We start from the raw sequence: 19035 nt of genomic DNA, 5'->3' as shown, positions 1-19035 counted from the left end.
ATAGTGCGAATGAGTGAAGTTCGTTGGCAGGGGACAAGACTATTGGTCAGGTGAATAAAGGGTTATAAATACAAAATCAAATAGGCGTAATGCAGGAGTAGGTTTAATAATGAATAAAAAATAGGAGTGCGGGGAAGCTACTACAAACAGCATAGTGAACGCATTATTGTGGCCAAGATAGACACGAAGCCCACGCCTACTACAGTAGTACCAGTTAATATGCCAACTACTTCTGAAGATGAGAAAGAAATTGATGAAATGTATGATGAGATAAAGCAAATTAATCAAGTAGAGAAGGGAGACGAAATGTTAATAGTCATGGGTGACTGGAATTCAAGAGTAGGAAAAGGGAGAGCAGGAAACATAGTAGGTGAATATGCATTGGGGGTAAGAAATGAAAGAGGAAGCCGCCTGGTAGAATTTTGAGCAGAGCATAACTTAATCATAGCTAACACTTGGTTCAAGAATCATAAAAGAAGGTTGTATACATGGAAGAATCCTGGAGATACTAGAAGGTTTCAGATAGATTATATAATGGTAAGACAGAGATTTAGGAACCAGGTTTTAAACTGTAAGACATTTCCAGGGGCAGATGTGGACTCTGACCACAATCTATTGGTTATGATCTGTAGATTAAAACTGAAGAAACTGCTAAAATGTATCAATCTAAGGAGATGGGGCCTGGATAAACTGAAAGAACCTGAGGTTGTACGGAGTTTCAGGGAGAGCATAAGGGAGCTATTGACAGGAATGGCGAAAAGAAATGCAGTAGAAGAAGAAAGGGTAGCTTTGAGGGATGAAATAGTGAAGGCAGCACAGGATCAAATAGGTAAAAAGACGAGGGCTAGTAGAAATCCTTGGGTAACAGAAGAAATATTGGATTTAATTGATGAAAGGAGAAAATATAAAAATGCAGTAAAGGAAGCAGGCAAAAACGAATACAAACGTCTCAAAAATGATATTGACAGGAAGTGCAAAATGGCTAAGCAGGGATAGCTAAAGGACAAATGTAAGGATGTAGAGGCTTATCTCACTAGGGGTAAGATGGATACTGCCTACAGGAAAATTAAAGAGACCTTTGGAGATAATAGAACCAATTGCATGAATATCAAGAGGTTTGATGGAAACCCCTTTCTAAGCAAAACGGGAAAGCAGAAAGGTGGAGGGTCTATACAAGTGCGATGTACTTGAGGACGATGTTATGGAAATGGAAGAGGAAGTAGATGAAGGTGAAATGGGAGATATGATACTGCGTGAAGAATTTGACAGAGCACTGAAAGAACTGAGTCGAAACAATGCCCCAGAAGTTGACAACATTCCATTAGAACTACTGACAGTCATGGGAGAGCCAGCCCTGACAAAACTTTACCAACTGGTGAGCAAGATGTGTGAGACAGGCGAGATACCCACAGACTTCCAGAATAATATAATAATTCCAATCCCAAAGAAAGCAGGTGTTGACAGGTGTGAAAATTACCGAACTATCCCCGATGTTATTCAATCTGTATATTGAGGAAGCAATAAAGGAAACAAAAGAAAAGTTCGGAGCAGATATTAAAATCCATGGAGAAGAAATAAAAACTTTGAGGTTCGCCGATGACATTGTAATTCTGTCAGAGACAGCAAAGGACTTGGAAGAGCAGTTGAACGGAATGGACAGTGTCTTGAAAGTAGCGTATAAGATGAACATTAACAAAAGCAAAACTAGGATAATGGAATGTAGTCGAATTAAGTCGAGTGATGCTGAGGGAATTAGATTAGGAAATGAGACACTTAAAGTAGTAGAGGATTTTTTCTATTTGGGGAACAAAGTAACTGATGTAGACTGGCAATGACAAGGAAAGTGTTTCTGCAGAAGAGAAATTTGTTAACATCGAGTATAGATTTAAATGTCAGGAAGTCGTTACTGAAAGTATTTGTATGGAGTGTAGCCATGTATGTAAGTGAAACGTGGGCGATAAATAGTTTAGACACTACGAGAATAGAAGCTTTCGTAATGTGGTGCTACAGAAGAATGCTGAAGATTAGATGGGTAGATCATATAACTAATGAGGAGGTATTGAATAGAATTGGGGAGAAGAGGTGCTTGTGTCACAACTTGACTAGAAGAAGGGATCGATTGGTAGGACATGTTCTGAGACATCGAGGGATCACCAATTTAGTATTGGAGGGCAGCATGGAGGTTAAAAATCGTAGAGGGAGACCAAGAGATGAATACACTAAACAAATACAGAAGGATATGGTCTGCAGTAGGTACTGGGAGATGAAGAAGCTTGCACAGGATAGAGTAGCATGATGAGCTGCATCAAACCAGTCTCAGGATTTAAGACCACAACAACAACAACATCAAGCGATAAATCGGATGCTAATGCCATTCGGCGTACAACATATCCCTTGGGGAATAAGGAGAGAAAACCTACTTGAATAAGATGCGTCATTTTTTCACCGGACTGTACACTGTAACTGCTACGGGCTAGATATTCTCTAATGTTGATACAGTGTTAGCTCTCACAGACGGTACTGTCTGCAGTGAAACTTCCAGGCTAATACGCCGTGATCAAAGTATGGTCGAATTTTATACATTATTCAGGAAGATTTGAGCGAAAGTATTGTCTTCCATTTTCAAATTTATTTAAGAACAACGTGTAAATTTATTCTGATTGCTGTCGGCTTATAAACTAAAAAATGTAATTGTGACCAACACGCAATGATGGAATTTCACGGAAGTGCTGCACTAGAGCTTTTAAAATCTAACGTTCTTCAATAGGTGGCGTAAGAAAAATTGTCATGTTTACTTTTAGAAGCAGGCTAAAACTTTAACAAAAAAATTGACAATGCTCCTGAGTTTCTAAATACAAATAAATAAATCGTTTCGAGGGAAGACTCCAGCGATTCTGTAATCTGTTCTGTAGCAAAAGGCATACACATTTGAGAAAGTGTGCGGTAATGATTGATTTATTGATGAAGTTAGGATGGTGAAAATGACAATTTTCGAATAATTTTACATCATTGTATTGAATTTAATGGTATTTGGTTCGACGAAATTGGAAAAGAAAGAAGTACGTGGGCAGGGTTTGAACACATCACAACCGTTTAGAAGACATGAACCTGGGCGGCTGCGTTACGCTTTCTCAGTCGAAACTTATTTACCTTTTCGAATATAACAGATATGTCTAAGCACAATAATTTAACATTGATTTTTCTCGGAAACTCTGGGCAGCTGTATGAAAAGCCGCTAACCAGGTACTCAAAGCAAGTCCTTCCACAACATAACTAAACCTTATCAAAATCAGTAATTAAGGGGGGAAACCAGATTAGGAGGTTAAAAAAAACTCGATTTTTTAAAATTGTATAAATCGTTAACTTAGCTATCCAAGAATACGCTGTAAAATTTTCAAAGCGAAATTCGCATTCGTTTAGATTTTATAACCATAGAACCGAGTGCACATCGGTACAGGCTCGAGCGCTGATAGGGCGACATATTATCATACTGACGAAATAAATCTCGGGTGAACAGCCTGGTATGAGTGTGCATAGGGCACAATATTTCGGCAATCGACCACGTTGCCATCATCAGGTGCGCACCTGATGATGAGAACGTGGTCGATTGCCGAAATATTGTGCCCTATGCACACTCATACCAGGCTGTTCACCCGAAATTTATTTCGTCATAAAATACGCCTGGAGAAATTGAAGAATAATATCATCATATTATTTCCGCGGATGAAACTCCTCGACACGATTTTTACCCAGAGGGAGAAGACAGCTGGTGAATGTCACAGAAACGAACAGTCCCTACTCCATTGCACCCCTAACTACAGAAGGACGTTCTTCCAATATATAAAGAGTTATAGAGGGATGAATTACTACAGAGATGTTTATGTGGCCACACACAAAATGAGAATGAAATTTTTTATTTCACTATTTGGCGATTAGCTCCTAAACATCTGCACTCCGGACTAAAAGTGGTTGAATTGGCATCGTGCTTAGAAGAGGGCTTATTCAATGAAGGAAATTCATCCCTTCTCATGGTCATGAACGAGGCAGGAATTGTAGTAGGCACGCAAAGCTTCAATTATGGCGAACAAATGGATAACCTGGGTGTGAGCCGGCAGAATTGACGTAGTTCATTGGAATCGAAGCAAGGTCGAAAAGCTCGTAAAGCACTGCTGCAAGTGCGAAACGAAGCCTATGAGGACGAAGAAGGAGTACTATATGGTGCTGTAATCGAAGATTAATTGGTAAGCATTTTACATTATTTTCAACTTCCTTGAATTTCTAGTTTCCGAGAATTTACTTTTCAAACCCGTTAATGTCGAAATTACTTTTTTCACATTTGCATGCAATCGAAAAGTATAGAACCTATCAGAATGAAAATTGATGGTATGATTCTTAAGAAAATTATGAATTAATATGAACCGTCTTGTGAGATAATATCCTGATTTTATGGGTATTGTTCTTCGCATAATTAGAGAAAAATCGAAGTAAATTGTTCCACCACATACAAAATTTCTAATTTTCGTTATTTTTACCAGCATTGAGGTTCATATTCTTAGAATGTAAGTTATTAATGTAAAATAAAAACATTGTTGACTTCAAATGAAAATCGGAATGGCTACACTGCACGCAACTGGAGAACTATACTCACAACCTCCAGCGAACATCACAGCGTAACTTTATTATTCTTGGCTGAAATCATTCAAAAAGAATTTATAAAAACTGTTCGAAATATGAATGAAATGATTTCAAAAGTTGATTAAATTCTAATTAATTCCTCCCACCCAAATAACTCCACAAAAATCAGTGCTCAGAGCCATTTGAACCATTTTTTTCTAACCTCCCCCGTAATGGTGATTTATGAGGTACGGAAGTAGCTTTATAAAATTTAAAAATCAAAGTTACAGCAAGTTAATCCATATGATAACAACTACTTACCAAATACTTTAGGTCAGAATTTCATGAAAACTCAATGAAAATGTTTTTAAAACCCATACCGTTTGTTGTCCACCTTGAAAGATAAAAGGCGACTAGTGGTCGGTTGGGACGAGGTTGGCTACCACTGGTGTAGGCAGTTTCTAGGTCGTGGCGACAGTTTTCTCGGTTTTGTTGGTGTTTTGTGTTTTTGCAGTCGTAAGCACTCAGTAGTTGATATATTTAACTCTCATTATACACTCCACAATCAGAGAGGGCTATACTCCAAACGTTTCCATTTATGTTATAACATTTGCACAAGCTTAGTCTTCATCAATATTGAGGTTAAGTTCAATCTCTATTTTTCCAGTTCTTTTCTAGTATCACATGTCTGTTCTAGTTCGGTTGTCACAAAAATTTCTGGGTTGGTTACCATATGCGACAACTTACGCCGGTAAGTTTTCGGTATATTTCCCCTCGTTTCACGTAAAAGTATCTAGAAATCAAAAAAAGACAAACCGAGAACAAGTTTGCACTGCTTGCACCAGTGAAGAACGAGAAGGTAAAAAATAAAGGATGTTTTTCTGACGTCACCCGGCAAGGAATCATCCGTACTCCATCTGCCTCCAGCATAAATCTATGGTTAAGTGTGAGAACGTTTACTAAATGTTTGCGTGGCGTGTGTCTGAGACAGGATGTTATCCACCTAATTAGATATGAAAAATCGCTTAAGAGTCACACCCAGGCAGGTGGGACCTTCAGCCCTCGTGATTAGTGCACGAGGCAGATTTGATTCAGAACAGGCTCGCCTCCCCATATTCCGCAAATGGCACACTAACACGCTCGGTAATTACGACGGATCATGAAAGTAACTGTGCAGCACACATAAACTCTGCAGGAGGACCGTTAATCAAACTAGTTTTGATTGAGTTGCATTCCATTTGCTGCTTCAGTCTCAAAACGAAGTTCATTCTATATAATTAATACAATCATTTTCTGATGGCCTCAGAACCGTATGTATGTCACTACGTTTATGACTAAATATTACAAATTTGAAAACTTACTAAATCGTGTGATGCTGAGGGAATTAGATTAGGAAATGAGACACTTAAAGTAGTAAAGGAGGTTTGCTATTTAGGAACTAAAATAACTGATGATGGCCGAAGTAGATAGGATATAAAATGTAGACTGGCAATGGCCAGGAAAGCGTTTCTGAAGAAGAGAAATTTATTAACATCGAATATAGATTTATGTATCAGGAAGTCGTTTCTGAAAGTATTTGTTTGGAGTGTAGCCATGTAGGGAAGTGAAACATGGACGATAACTAGTTTGGACAAGAAGAGAATAGAAGCTTTCGAAATGTAGTGCTACCGAAGAATGCTGAAGATAAGGTGGATAGATCACGTAACTAATGAGGAGGTATTGAATACGATTGGGGAGAAGAGAAGCTTGTGGCACAACTTGACTAGAAGAAGGGAGCGGTTAGTAGGACATGTTTTGAGGCATCAAGGGATCACAAATTTAGCATTGGAGGGCAGCATGGAGGGTAAAAATCGTAGAGGGAGACCAAGAGATGAATACACTAAGCAGGTTCAGAAGGATGTAGGTTGCAGTAGGTACTGGGAGGTGAAGAAGCTTGCACAGGATAGAGTAGCAGGGAGAGCTGCATCAAACCAGTCTCAGGACTGAAGACAACAACAACAATAACAACTAAAACAATGTGAATGGTTAACTACAGTGCACAGTGGTCACTCCCTCAGTCTCCCATTTTCGAAGACTAGAGACCAGGTTGTACATAACCGTAAGGTGGCAGAAGAAATGAAGGTCTTAGATAAGAGTTTTATTCATCATAACGGGAAGGTAATATGACACCAAATTTACTTCAACGGTAATGGGCAGATTTGCCTATAGGTATGTAATGAAAAAGGGATGAGACTCAGTCGACAGTGTTTACACACCGCTCCTATGTAGTGCATGTCAATGAGCAGAACGTGAAACACGGAGCGAGAGGAAATGTTTTGTGTGGAAGCAAGTGCGGACAGAAGCAGAGGCCCCAACACGGGAGGCACCACAAAAATCCCTTAGGGGGCGTCTCGTGGCGAATGTCAGTGAACGGACAGGGGAAACATCCTGGACAGCAAGTATCGGGCCACCAGAAGTATTAGAGAAAAAAGCTTTAGAAAACTGTGTTTCGGAATTCCAAATGGATGTGAACAAAACCAGTGACCCAGTTGATCATATGAACAGCGAGTGGTACAAATGTGATGCATGCATGCAAATTTTAGGCGTCTGGAGTGGGCGGAAAACGTCCGATTGGCGGAAACTAACTAGGAAGGTGAGATTTCGACGTTGTTTAATGGTAGGGCATTTGCGATTGGCAGAGACAGTTTCCACAAAAATAAGAAGAACGCTCCTATTGGTCTAAAAAAACTGTGATGTGGAGAATGATAGAAGCCAGGTGGGGAGACAGTTCGGCTACAAGAAAGACAAGGGTGAAATTTTTGGGTACTCTTCTCTGAAGTGGTACAAAGTACAGAACAGGGCGCATAATGCTCTGTACGATGCAGAGGAGAAATTAGTTTGAACACTGCGTTTACTGTGGCTGACATTCAGCTAGTTATTAGCTGTAGTGTCGTTTAACTCCAACTATGTAGAAACGAAAAAAATGTTCAAATGTGTGTGAAATGTTATGGGGCTTAACTGCTAAGGTCATCAGTTGCTAAGCTTACACACTACTTAACCTAAGTTATCCTAAGGACAAACACACACATCCCTGCCCGAGGCAGGACTCGAACCTCCGCCGGGACCTGCCGCGGAGAAACGAACCAGCGAGTTGTTTAATTGTACTTGTGAGGACTGAGAGGGCATTTTAATGTGCACGCTGCTCCAGCCATCCGAGTGCATATCACCATATTCCAAGACTAGGGGTGAGTACATGTTTTCAGCCATAACAAGAAACGTAGGGATATTTTCTGCTGTAAAAATCAGCAAAGGCTTAATTAGTTTTATAGGAATTTCCGAGGACAAGAACAGCCAAGCACACAATAGCTCATGACAGCTAAGATAAATACCGCGAACAGAGGTGTAATCTTGTTGGTCCACTAACTTGTGTGCAGTGTAAACTCGAGCGACCTTGGATAATACTTAGCTCAACTTGCCACAAAACTAACCATCCTCCGTAGACATCATAACTAGTACCAAACTTTGAACCGGAATCGGATGATTTATCGTAGTTCTGGCCAACATCATGATGTGGTCCTAAGAATAATTTTGTAAAGAAACTTACAGTTAAAATTTACAATTGTTGTGTATAGGACTGTTTTACTTTCTGAGGACGAGATGCGTTCGTTTGACAACTGTTGTAACATTGTCACATTGTCAACTGTGTAAATACGTGTATTTCTGTCATAAGATTGCAACATTAAACCAAAAATATTTACAGCTTACACAGTTGCTGTTCTGTTCTCAAAACCTTACGTAACAATTACACTTCTTCGAGACGGGAAATATACTGCACAGATACTGACTGTAACGTAAACGCTGAGAACTACAGCTTTACATTGCTACATTTAGGTGATAAACTCGACAGATACGAGATACATAAATACGCCGATATATTTTATTCTATTAACGCAGAATGGCGCACAAACAGAGTACACAACACTTTTATTTCTGAAATGAAAACTTCCTCATTTTACATACAAGTGGTATAGCCCAATGAAAATGCATTTCACTTGATCAAGTTTTTAGTATTCGCTCCATGTCAGTGGACAACATCGTAAAGGCGAGTACACATAGTCTTTCCAACTTTGAGGTTGAAGTCTTCATTTGTGCCATTGCACAACTGTACTGTCTGGGCAACCATTTACTTAATATTCTGTGGTTTCAAAGGGAAATTAAAAATATCCGCGCAAAAAAAAATCACTTAGGTTTAATTCTGGACTTGAAGCAGGTCAAAAGAATCAAAGAAAATGCCACTGCTGTTAGCGTTGAGACATCACACCATTTCCGAATATTGCCACGTAGAAAGTCCGGTACAGCATCAACCATGTAAGATGTTGCACCATCTTGCATAAACTATTACGTGCTCATTGGGAGGTTGGTGGCACCAACATGTGGCACGAACTCATTTTCGAAAATTGTCCTGAATCGGTCAGCATTGGCAGTTACATTGAGACACGCTGTTCCGATTAGGTCACGACTGGACAGGGCTACTGACATTTTCACTTGATTCTCCTGCACATGATCATTTAGCGTGTTTCTCTATCCCAAAATCGCGCATTTTGTTTCTTTACTGGTCCATTGAGGAGGAAATAACCTTCGTCTGAAAATCATGTGTTCAGCATTATTTCCCTTTATCTTGTGTCCACAAACAATGCCGAACCTAAGGGAAATAAGAAAAACTTTAATTTGTAAGCAATTTTTTAAAAAAATAACGTTTTTACCATTTTTATTATGAGATTGAAAAGCCGCATTTAAAAAAAATTCTTGGTTTGTAAATCCGAAGTGACCTTTCAAATCCCTGAAAATGGTCATCTGAACTTCCTTCATCTTCTTCTTCTTCTTCTTCTTCTCCTTCTTCCTCTTCGTCGTCATCGTTGATATCTTTATTTAAGAGATGGTCTTCACTGCCACCGAGAGCGTTACTTACGCTTCACTTCTTAAAAGATTTAACAATAATGTCTTCTCTCACTCTATACCACGACTGCTTCATCCTCTCACACACCTGTTTGATTGTAGGTCATTTCAAACCTCCCTTCAACATGTTTCATGTTGGGTTTCATCCATTACCGATTTGTCCCATTGTTCTCTCATGCAGACACTAAATGGTTTATTTGTCGAGACATCAAGAGGTCGCAATTGTAAAGTAAGTCGTCCCAAAATAACAACTAACTCTATATTCCCTTCTCTCAGTTTCTCTTTCACAGAATTTACAAATGAATACTACATCTACATCTACATCTACATCTACATGACTACTCTGCAATTTACATTTAAGTGCTTGGCAGAGGGTCCATCGAACCACAATCATACTATCTCTCTACTATTCCACTCCCGAACAGCGAGCGGGAAAAACGAACACCTAAACCTTTCTGTTCGAGCTCTGATTTCTGTTATTTTATTTTGATGATCATTCCTACCTATGTAGGTTTGGCTCAACAACATATTTTCGCATTCGGAAGAGAAAGTTGGTGACTGAAATTTCGTAAAAAGGTCTCGCCGCGACGAAAAACGTCTATGCTGTAGTGACTTCCATCCCAACTCGTGTATCATATCTGCCACACTCTCTCCCCTATAACGTGATAATACAAAACGAGCTGCCCTTTTTTGCATCCTTTCGATGTCCTCCGTCAATCCGTAAACTTCGCTACTCCAGTCTTCTCCGTTTGTTCTGCTCGGTCAGTTGTAACACACTTTGTAAGGGAAGAGCCTGAGATAACTCCATAAAATTCTTTCTACAGAACGACGGGATATCCTCATTTCCCTTTCTACTCGTCGGGATGAATTATTAGACTTCGTTGAATGGCGATCCGTAGCGTTGTTATGAAAGGACATCCGGTGCCCAAGGTCGTTTCCGCTATAACAAACCGCCTTCTGCTTCAGAGTTTCTCTTTAATCACAGAAATTTGCTCTTTGATGGATCGCAGCACGGGTTGCTGTGTGATTTTTCAGTTCAGCATAAAGGAGAACTGCCTTAACACACTGATAAAACAAAGTACTGACGATGTTGTAGCAACACGACCTTCACCGGCCTTTTGCATGAAACAAAGTACGTACGAGCGACAGTTGAGTGAAATGTCACTAGACGTACAATTTTTATTCAGTGTTAAAAAGTGTCACCTATTCGTGCGCTGCTCTGTTACACTCGAAAGAATGTCACTAAAAGTTACTCAAATATTCTTCCTTTGAGGACTCTCAGTATGCTTACTCCCTGAGCTACGCTCTTTTAATGTACAATGTGGCCAGAAGCTTGAGAGTCCGAAGTTACAGTTGGGGAGTTCTGGTGTAACGTAGTCTCCACCCGTGCCCACTGGAGAATCTAGCAAAGAGCTGAACATGAAACGGGTTAACGCGCCAGTGAACAATACCGCGAGAGAACCACCTATCCGGAAGATATCGCTCTTACGCCCGGCACGAGAGAGAACTTTCATCAGCAGCAGACTAATGGTGAAAATAAGGAAGGATGATGAGAAGCGAGTAAAAGAACTAGGCGAGGAACAAAGAAAACTGACAGACCTCTTTGATTCCGATCAATCGCCTGCAGCCGAATGGGGGTGGCTTTGATCTGTGTGCTGCGAAAGCGTCTGTCTTCTCTAGGGGTCCCGATTTTAATTCAAGCCGTCTTCGCAGGCATACTGCCCTCTTACAACTCACCAAAGTACAGTGTTTCTGCGAGAATCGCTAGGCTTGTCCACCACAAATATATGTCTTCCTGTAATAGATTTTCGGATTTTGCTACAGAACCGTCAGAAGACGTATACGACGAGAATATGTGGATCTTGTTTCATTTTTACTCTGTGTAGATGAAACAACAATAACAAAATTATAGGAAAAAGAAGATACACTTTAATAATTTCTTCGACTTTCTTTGTATTGTTGTTCCTCAAAACCATGAAGGGAGCTTTCCAGATATTCAAAGTAGAATGTGGATCGTAAGGTTTACTGTAGCAAAACAAGGGCTGTATCATTTGAGAGATACAGAAGTGAGGGAGTGCGCCGGGACTTACCCCAGTGCACTGCTAGTAGCGCCACATCACCAAAATGTGTCTGTGCGTAAAACCACAAGTATTTCACCATAATTTATAAATGAAATTTTACAAATTTGTCAGCATGTGCTTTAGTATGTTAATCACAGATTGATCAGATGAATATTTTCCCTAAATACATCATTTTATGAAAAAATTATATGGCGCTAAATAATAAAGCTATGAAGCCAAAAACTGGTCATAATGTGCAGATGTACGTCACCATTAACTGGTATAAATCTCAGGGTGATTGAAGCAATATTTTGGTCAGAGCCCGCGTTTTTCAGAAAAATTTAAACCGCTAAATTTAAGACATAGAAATATGAAAATTTGTATGAAACTTCAGTTTAGTACAAAAACATTAATCATGTAATCCCATTGAGCTACCTCTAACAGTTTTCGAGTAATTTGCTGAAAACTAAATTTGTAGCAGATGAAGTATCTGTTATATTAATGCTAGAAAGTTCTGGTTACAACACGTGATGAAACCTATTAAAAAATAGAATTATAGCAAGTTTCAAGGCCTGGGTGTGAATAGTAACAAGTTCAAGGTCTCTTAAAGTTGTAGTTCAGAGGTCAAGTTCCACTGTCAGTTCTGTTCTAAAAATTCTAGACGGCAGAGTTTATATGCAACCAAGCTAAAACTTTTACTGTGATTTTAACCAACGTAACTACATTCATATAAAAATGATGAAGATTGTAAATTGATCATTACATTGTTATAAAATGTGTCCGAGAAAGCGGCTGCTTACAGGCTGCTGCCGTGGGCATAGAGCGGATATCAGCAGGTGTTCTCTTGGCCATCCGCTGCGGCAGTATATAAATACAGCCCGAGAGGCAGGAGTATTCTTCACTTCCCACCCAGCCATAGTACGATCCGCGTAAGTCAAACGCCGGAGTACGCGATACCTCGGATGACGTCACTGCCACACTGCAAGTAAACTCATGTTTTCGGTACAAATAGGAAGTGTAATCGCGAGGACTGTACACCATCCTGGATTTCTTAGATTTTGCATAAGTTGGGTTGTTGGGTTGCTTTGGGGAAGGAGACCAGATATCGAGGTCATCGGTCTCATCGGATGAGGGAAGGACGGGGATGGAAGTCGGCCGTGCCCTTTGAAAGGAACCATCCCGGCATTTGCCTGGAGCGATTTTAGGGAAATCACGGAAAACCTAAATCAGGATGGCCGGACGCGGCATTGAACTGTCGTCCTCCCGAATGCTAGTCCAGTGTCTAACCACTGCGCCACCTCGCTCGGTTTTTGCATAAGTAACTGTTAGTGTAGTGGCAGGGTCGCCATATGAAACGTCCCCTTAGAAAAATTATACAAGACTGTGCTTAAACTGACACACAATATTTTTAGCGCAACGCAATCTGACTTCCAAAAATCCCTACGAAAGAATGGCCCTGAATAACATTAACCTATACGTTTCACAAATCACTTACCTCACAAAAATCTTCGTTACTCAAGCTACTGCAATACAGCGAGCGCCACTACTGCCAGCTAAATAAAAGATTCAAACTACTGAAGGCACTAACTACTGACAGGCATAGTTAGCAAATGAAAGATTTTAATACAGAACAAACAATGCATTATTTACCTTAATAGTCATTATATATATATATCAGTTCATGACACCAATTCTTACAAATTTCAAAACTCCGCCATCTCTCTCCCCACGTCCACCACTACTGGCGGCTCACCTCCAACTGCGCAACGCTACGCGCTGTTAGCATCCACCTGCCGCTGCCCAACACTACAATGGCAGACAACAATGCAAACCAGCCACAGACTGCACACGGCACAGCCAGTGATTTTTATACAGAGCGCTACGTGGCGGCGGCGTTACCAATAAAAAACACCTAAACAGCCTACTTACATAGTAAGGGCAACAAATGCGCGTGCAAGTGGTGGCATTTTCCTCTTTTGTAGCGAGCAATTATTTAGATTATCAGAAGTCTGAGCGAAAGACAAGTTAATAGGAACTTACCGTAGAGGTCGCTATTGAACTGCTCAAAGTGCTTTTTAGAATAGAGAATTTATTATTAGTATCAGCATAATGAATATTACGATGCTGTGCATCTGAAACTTTACGAAATATATTTATCAATTAGAACTCAAAATCTTCAATTATAATCATAGTCCTGATCCTGCTGAGCAATTAAAGGAAAGAAAAATTTCTTTCAGTGGGCTGGACAAGAATGTGGACTTGCAGGCTGGGAACTATGGTCAGTAAGTTCTCCATCAGTTTCTGGAAGACCACAGAAATAGTTTCCAGGCTCTCGTAAAAGACGGCGAACAGTATTTCAAATATTCCAATATTTCCCTCTACTACTAATGAAGTCTTCCTATTAACCCCCCCCCCCCCCCACACACACACATTAGGACCAAATGATTTTACAAAAAATATAAAGTATATTTTCCATCATCGATGCAGTTGAGCTCGGTGACTGTCCCTTTATAGGAGTACAATAATATTCTTGCTGATCTTATTGTACCTCTACCGACCAAACATGTAACATAATTCGGAAAAAAAGCTAAACGTTGCTGTAGTATATGCGTCACGCTAGAGAGGTGGGAAAGTGGAATGTACGACACCTGCAAAACCTCCCATTGTCCGTCACTGGTGCTTGTGTAACGTGCTACCCTCGGTTTCCCCGTTATGCAGTGCGGTGGCGGCTGTTGTGGTACTGTAGACAGGTGCGTTTCCAATGGCCGCCATCGCAACGTAGTGGTCGTCAGAACGTCTTCTGTCTCCTTCGTATCAGTGTAGTATCCAAAGACAGATAATCGAGATTTTTCAGTAATGTTCTCCAGCTTATAAAATATTCTCGAACGTTAACGAATGCATTCCAGTGTCCTAGAATATTCTTTAATGTTATAGGATACAAATTGGAAACTGCATTGATCCCTTTTAGTTTCGTAACTTTTCTTCCACCGTCTGATTCATAATGACTCTTTTTTTTACTAGGACCTGTTTCGGTTAGCTTAGAATACCATTGCCACTTCTTTCAGGAGGCCAACCGCACAGGTTACGCGGACTATAAGATTCTGTGACGGTTTATCTAGAAAACATAAACTGGTTTTAATAAACAGAAGATCATTTGTGATCCACAAGTCGGGATAAGGTGCTGTAAGTTTTGAATTTGTCAACCCAGTTTTTTCTCTTACGTATGACATCACTTATTTTATAACTAAGCTGATCTGGGCAAGATAATAGTAAATCACTACGTAGCGAGACTTCATTGTTTGCTAGTTTGAAAGCCACCGTTGGAATAGTATTTGAAGAAACAAGGAGATGACAGCACACACTAGGTTCTTATGTATTACACAAAGACACAAACCCCGTCATTTTTATGCCTTTGTGTGGTAAGCCATACCAACATGACTTCTTCCAGGGGAAACAGAGTGAGTGGTTCGGAAGAAAAAAAATGCCTGTGAAACAGCACGGAAGCCCATTGATCTGTGAGTGCATCGCCGTTTTATGGTAAGGTTGCGTCTGTGTATTATCAGCGAAATTCGTATGAGCTATAAGCATCAACAAAACGCAATCATTTGACCTACCAAATTGTAGAATGAATGTGGCTTACCGTGACGGTACGTGTGGCACACTTAAGTAATACTGATATTGAATGGAATCATGGACTATAGAATAATTTCTAAAATATCAATCTGTAGTATATTATCCATAAACTATTGTTGTGCGTGTGATGGGCATTACTGTGTGCCTACTACAGGGTTTATTGAGGCTAGCCGTTAAATAGCTGCTGAGTTGCTGTGTTGTTCAGAGCAATTTCCTAGGTCCATGCTTTTAGTCGTTCCTGCATTTTTTCTTCCGTGCGGAAGAAGACTTTACTCCTAACGTAACAGAAATAAATGAAGCAACGGATGAACATCCTGTTAACTTTTTTGCTTCAAATTCTGTTTGAAAATTCCTGAAGCACACTGTTCACGGCAACATCCATGAAATAAATGTCAATAAGTGTGGCCTCAGACAACATGGATTGCGACAATAACACCAAAATAACACAAAAATATCATGGGCCTACACCTGTACAGAATAAGAAACCAACACATTTACGCCTACTTCTCTACTTACACCTGCGATGCATCCATCCAGTCCGGAGCCGCGCTGCTGCTACGGTCGCAGGTTCGTATCCTGCCTCGGGCATGGATGTGTGTGATGTCCTTAGTTTAGTTAGGTTTAATTAGTTCTAAGTTCTAGGGGACTGATGACCACAGCAGTTGAGTCCCATAGTACTCAGGGCCATTTGAATTTATTTATTTACTTATTTTTTTGCATCATGGAAATTATTTATCCCTAACCCAGCTCAGAGCCCTTGAGCAAGCTTATAAACCTGAATTAATTGATGGCAGTCTCTTAGGTTACGCTGTGAGCAACGTGAATTGAGATCAGTCAGACCAAATTTTAGCACCGAAACCTTTGTGATATGTAATGACAAGCTAGAAAATTATATTTAATGTTTTCACCAGGTGACAACCGGAGCAGCCCTTAAGTTCTTTAGAAAATGCATTTTAAACATCGGCTGCTTTCTTTCACCTGTATATCATCTACCGTTTAGGTCATAGACGATTGTCATTGGATGTAAGGTAAAACGAATCAATTAAAACATATTTCACTTTCCTTTTAAGCTGCTACAACATCAGGGATGTCACAGTAAAACAATCCAAACAACTACTGTAACCTACCCTTAAAATGATACCCGCAGGTGTTGTTCTCGGCTTATCGTTAATAGTTTGAAATCAAATAATAATAATCGATGATTTTTCCATTCTGTATGATTCAAAAATTACTCTGAGCACTATGGGACTTAACATCTGAGGTCATCATTTCCCTAGAACTTAGAACTACTTAAACCTAACTAACCTAAGGACATCACATACATCCATGCCCGAGGCAGGATTCGAACCTGCGACCGTAGCGGTCGAGCGGTTCCAGACTGTAGCGCCTAGACCGCTCGGCCACTCAAGCCGGCTCAGTATGATTACTTGTGAGTAGAGATTACTAGCGCAATTCAAGGATGGGCTGCAACAGTTGCTTGGGTGGTTTCATTGTGACAACCGTTATGTTGTAGTAGCTTTACAGGAAACGAGGATATGTTTTTAAGTGATCCTTTTAACTTTACATACAGAGACGACGGTCTATGACCGAAAGCGGTAGATGATATATATGTTAAATAAAACAGCTGATGGTTAAAATCAATTTTCTAAACAGAATTATTTAAATCCCTAGCACGTAATTTTGCTTTTCACTACGTGCACTATTTAAATACGTTGTAATTAATGTGAGAAGAACGCCTCAAGGTACACAGTACCTTATAACACAATAGACATTCCTCTTATGCCCACCACCTGATTTATGAAATGTTTGAATCTTCATACGTCCCGTCTACAAAATTTATTTAATCTAGCGTACCATTATCTAGCCCCAAGCACCTCAAATTTGTTTCTATGTACTCTGTGAGCCGAAAATTAACAGCTCCGAAATATTAAAAAGCATTAAGAGTTTTAACAACGGTCGTTAAAATTCTATATCTTTATTCTTCAAAACTGCATATTTATCTCTCAACATAGTCATCCTGGAGACGACTACGTTTCCCCCAACGAGAGACCAGTTTGTTGATACCGTCACTATAGAGTGCTTGACTCTGTTGGCGGAGCCACAACCTCATCTCTGTTGACACCGCTTCGTTGTGATCAAAGGGAACTCCTCGAACGTTTAAGTTCTGCAAACAGGTGAAAATGAGATGGGGCCAAGTCGGGACTGTATGGAGGGTCATCGATGACAGCGAACCCAAGGCGTCTCATTGTTGTTGATGTCGCAGCGTGCGTTTTTGACCAGGCATTGTCGTGCTGAAGCAGCGGGTGCTGCATGTGTCGACGAACTCTTCGAATTCGAAACTCGATTACAACACTCTCTTTCTCACGCATCAACATAGCTAAGTAATACATTGCAAGGTTATACGCTACTGGTCATTAAAATTGCTAAACCACGATGATGACGTGCTACAGATACGAAATTTAACCAACAGGAAGAAGATGCTATGATATGCAAATGATTAGCTTTTTGGAGCATTCACACAAGGTTGGCACAGGTGGCGACACCTACAACGCGCTCACATGAGTAAAGTTTCCAACCGATTTCTCATACACAAACAGCAGTTGACCGGCGTTGCCTGGTGAAACGTTGTTGTGATGCCTCGTGTAAGGAGGGGCAATGCGTACCAGCGCCTTTCCGACTTTGATAAAGGTTGGATTGTAGCCTATCGCGATTGCAATTTATCCTATCGCGGCATTGCTTCTCACGTTGGTCGAGATCCAATTACTGTTAGCAGAATGTGGAATCGGTGGGTTCGGGAGGTTAATACGGAGCGCCGTGCTGGATCCCAACGGCCTCGTATCACTAGCAGTCGAGATGACAGGCTTCTTATCCGCCTGGCTGTAACGGATCGCGCAGCCACGTCTAGATCCCTGAGTCAACAGATGGGGACGTTTGCAAGACAACAACCATCTGCAAGAACAGTTCGACGACGTTTGCAGCAGCATGGACTATCAGTTCGGAGACCACGGTTGCGGTTACCCTTGACGCTGCATCACAGACAGGAGCGCCTGCAATGGTGTACTCAATGACGAACCTGGGTGCACGAATAGCAAAACGTCATTTTTTCGGATGATTCCAGGTTCCGTTTAAGGCATCATGTTGGTCACATGGCGACATCGCACTGAACGCACTCTGGACGAGTGTATTCGTCATTGCTATATTTCCGTATCATCCAGCGTGATGGTATGGGTTGACATTGGTTACACGTCTTGGTCACCTCTTGTTCACATTGACGTCTCTTTGATCAGTGGACGTTACATTGCAGATTTGTTACGACCCGTGGCTCTACTCTTCAATAGATCCCTGCGAAACCCTACATTTCAGCAGCATAATGTACGACCGCATGTTGCGGGTCCTGTACGGGCCTTTCTGGATACAGAAAATGTTCGACTGTTGCCCTGGCCAGCACATTCTCCAGATCTCTGACTAATTGAAAACGTCTGGTCAATGGTGGCCGAGTAACTGGCTCGTCAGAATACGCCAGTCACTACTCTTGATGAATTGTGATATCGTGTTGAAGTTGCATGGGCAGCTGTACCTGTACACGCCATCCAAGCTCTGTTTGACAATACCCAGGCGTATCAAGGCCGTTATTACAGCCAGAGGTGGTTGTTCTGGGTACTGGTTTCTCAGGATCTACGCACTCAAACTGCGTGAAAATGTAATCACAATTGAGTTCTAGTATAATATATTTGTCCAATGAATATCCCTTTATCACCTGCATTTCTTCTTGGTGTAGCAATTTTGATGGCCA

General features: G+C 40.7%; 1 protein-coding gene across 2 annotated transcripts in view; it reads right to left on the bottom strand.

The window, feature by feature from the left end:
• LOC126336418 (synaptotagmin-15-like) overlaps positions 1-19035 on the bottom strand; it is a 680000-nt gene that overhangs the window by 509164 nt on the left and 151801 nt on the right. The gene's annotated exons all lie outside the window — the stretch shown is intronic.

This window comes from Schistocerca gregaria, chromosome 2 (assembly GCF_023897955.1).
Source record: "Schistocerca gregaria isolate iqSchGreg1 chromosome 2, iqSchGreg1.2, whole genome shotgun sequence".
In the NCBI taxonomy this organism is placed as follows: Eukaryota; Metazoa; Arthropoda; class Insecta; order Orthoptera; family Acrididae; genus Schistocerca; species Schistocerca gregaria.
Note: the sequence above shows the minus strand (reverse complement) of the source record. Positions and strands in the feature narration are given on the sequence as shown.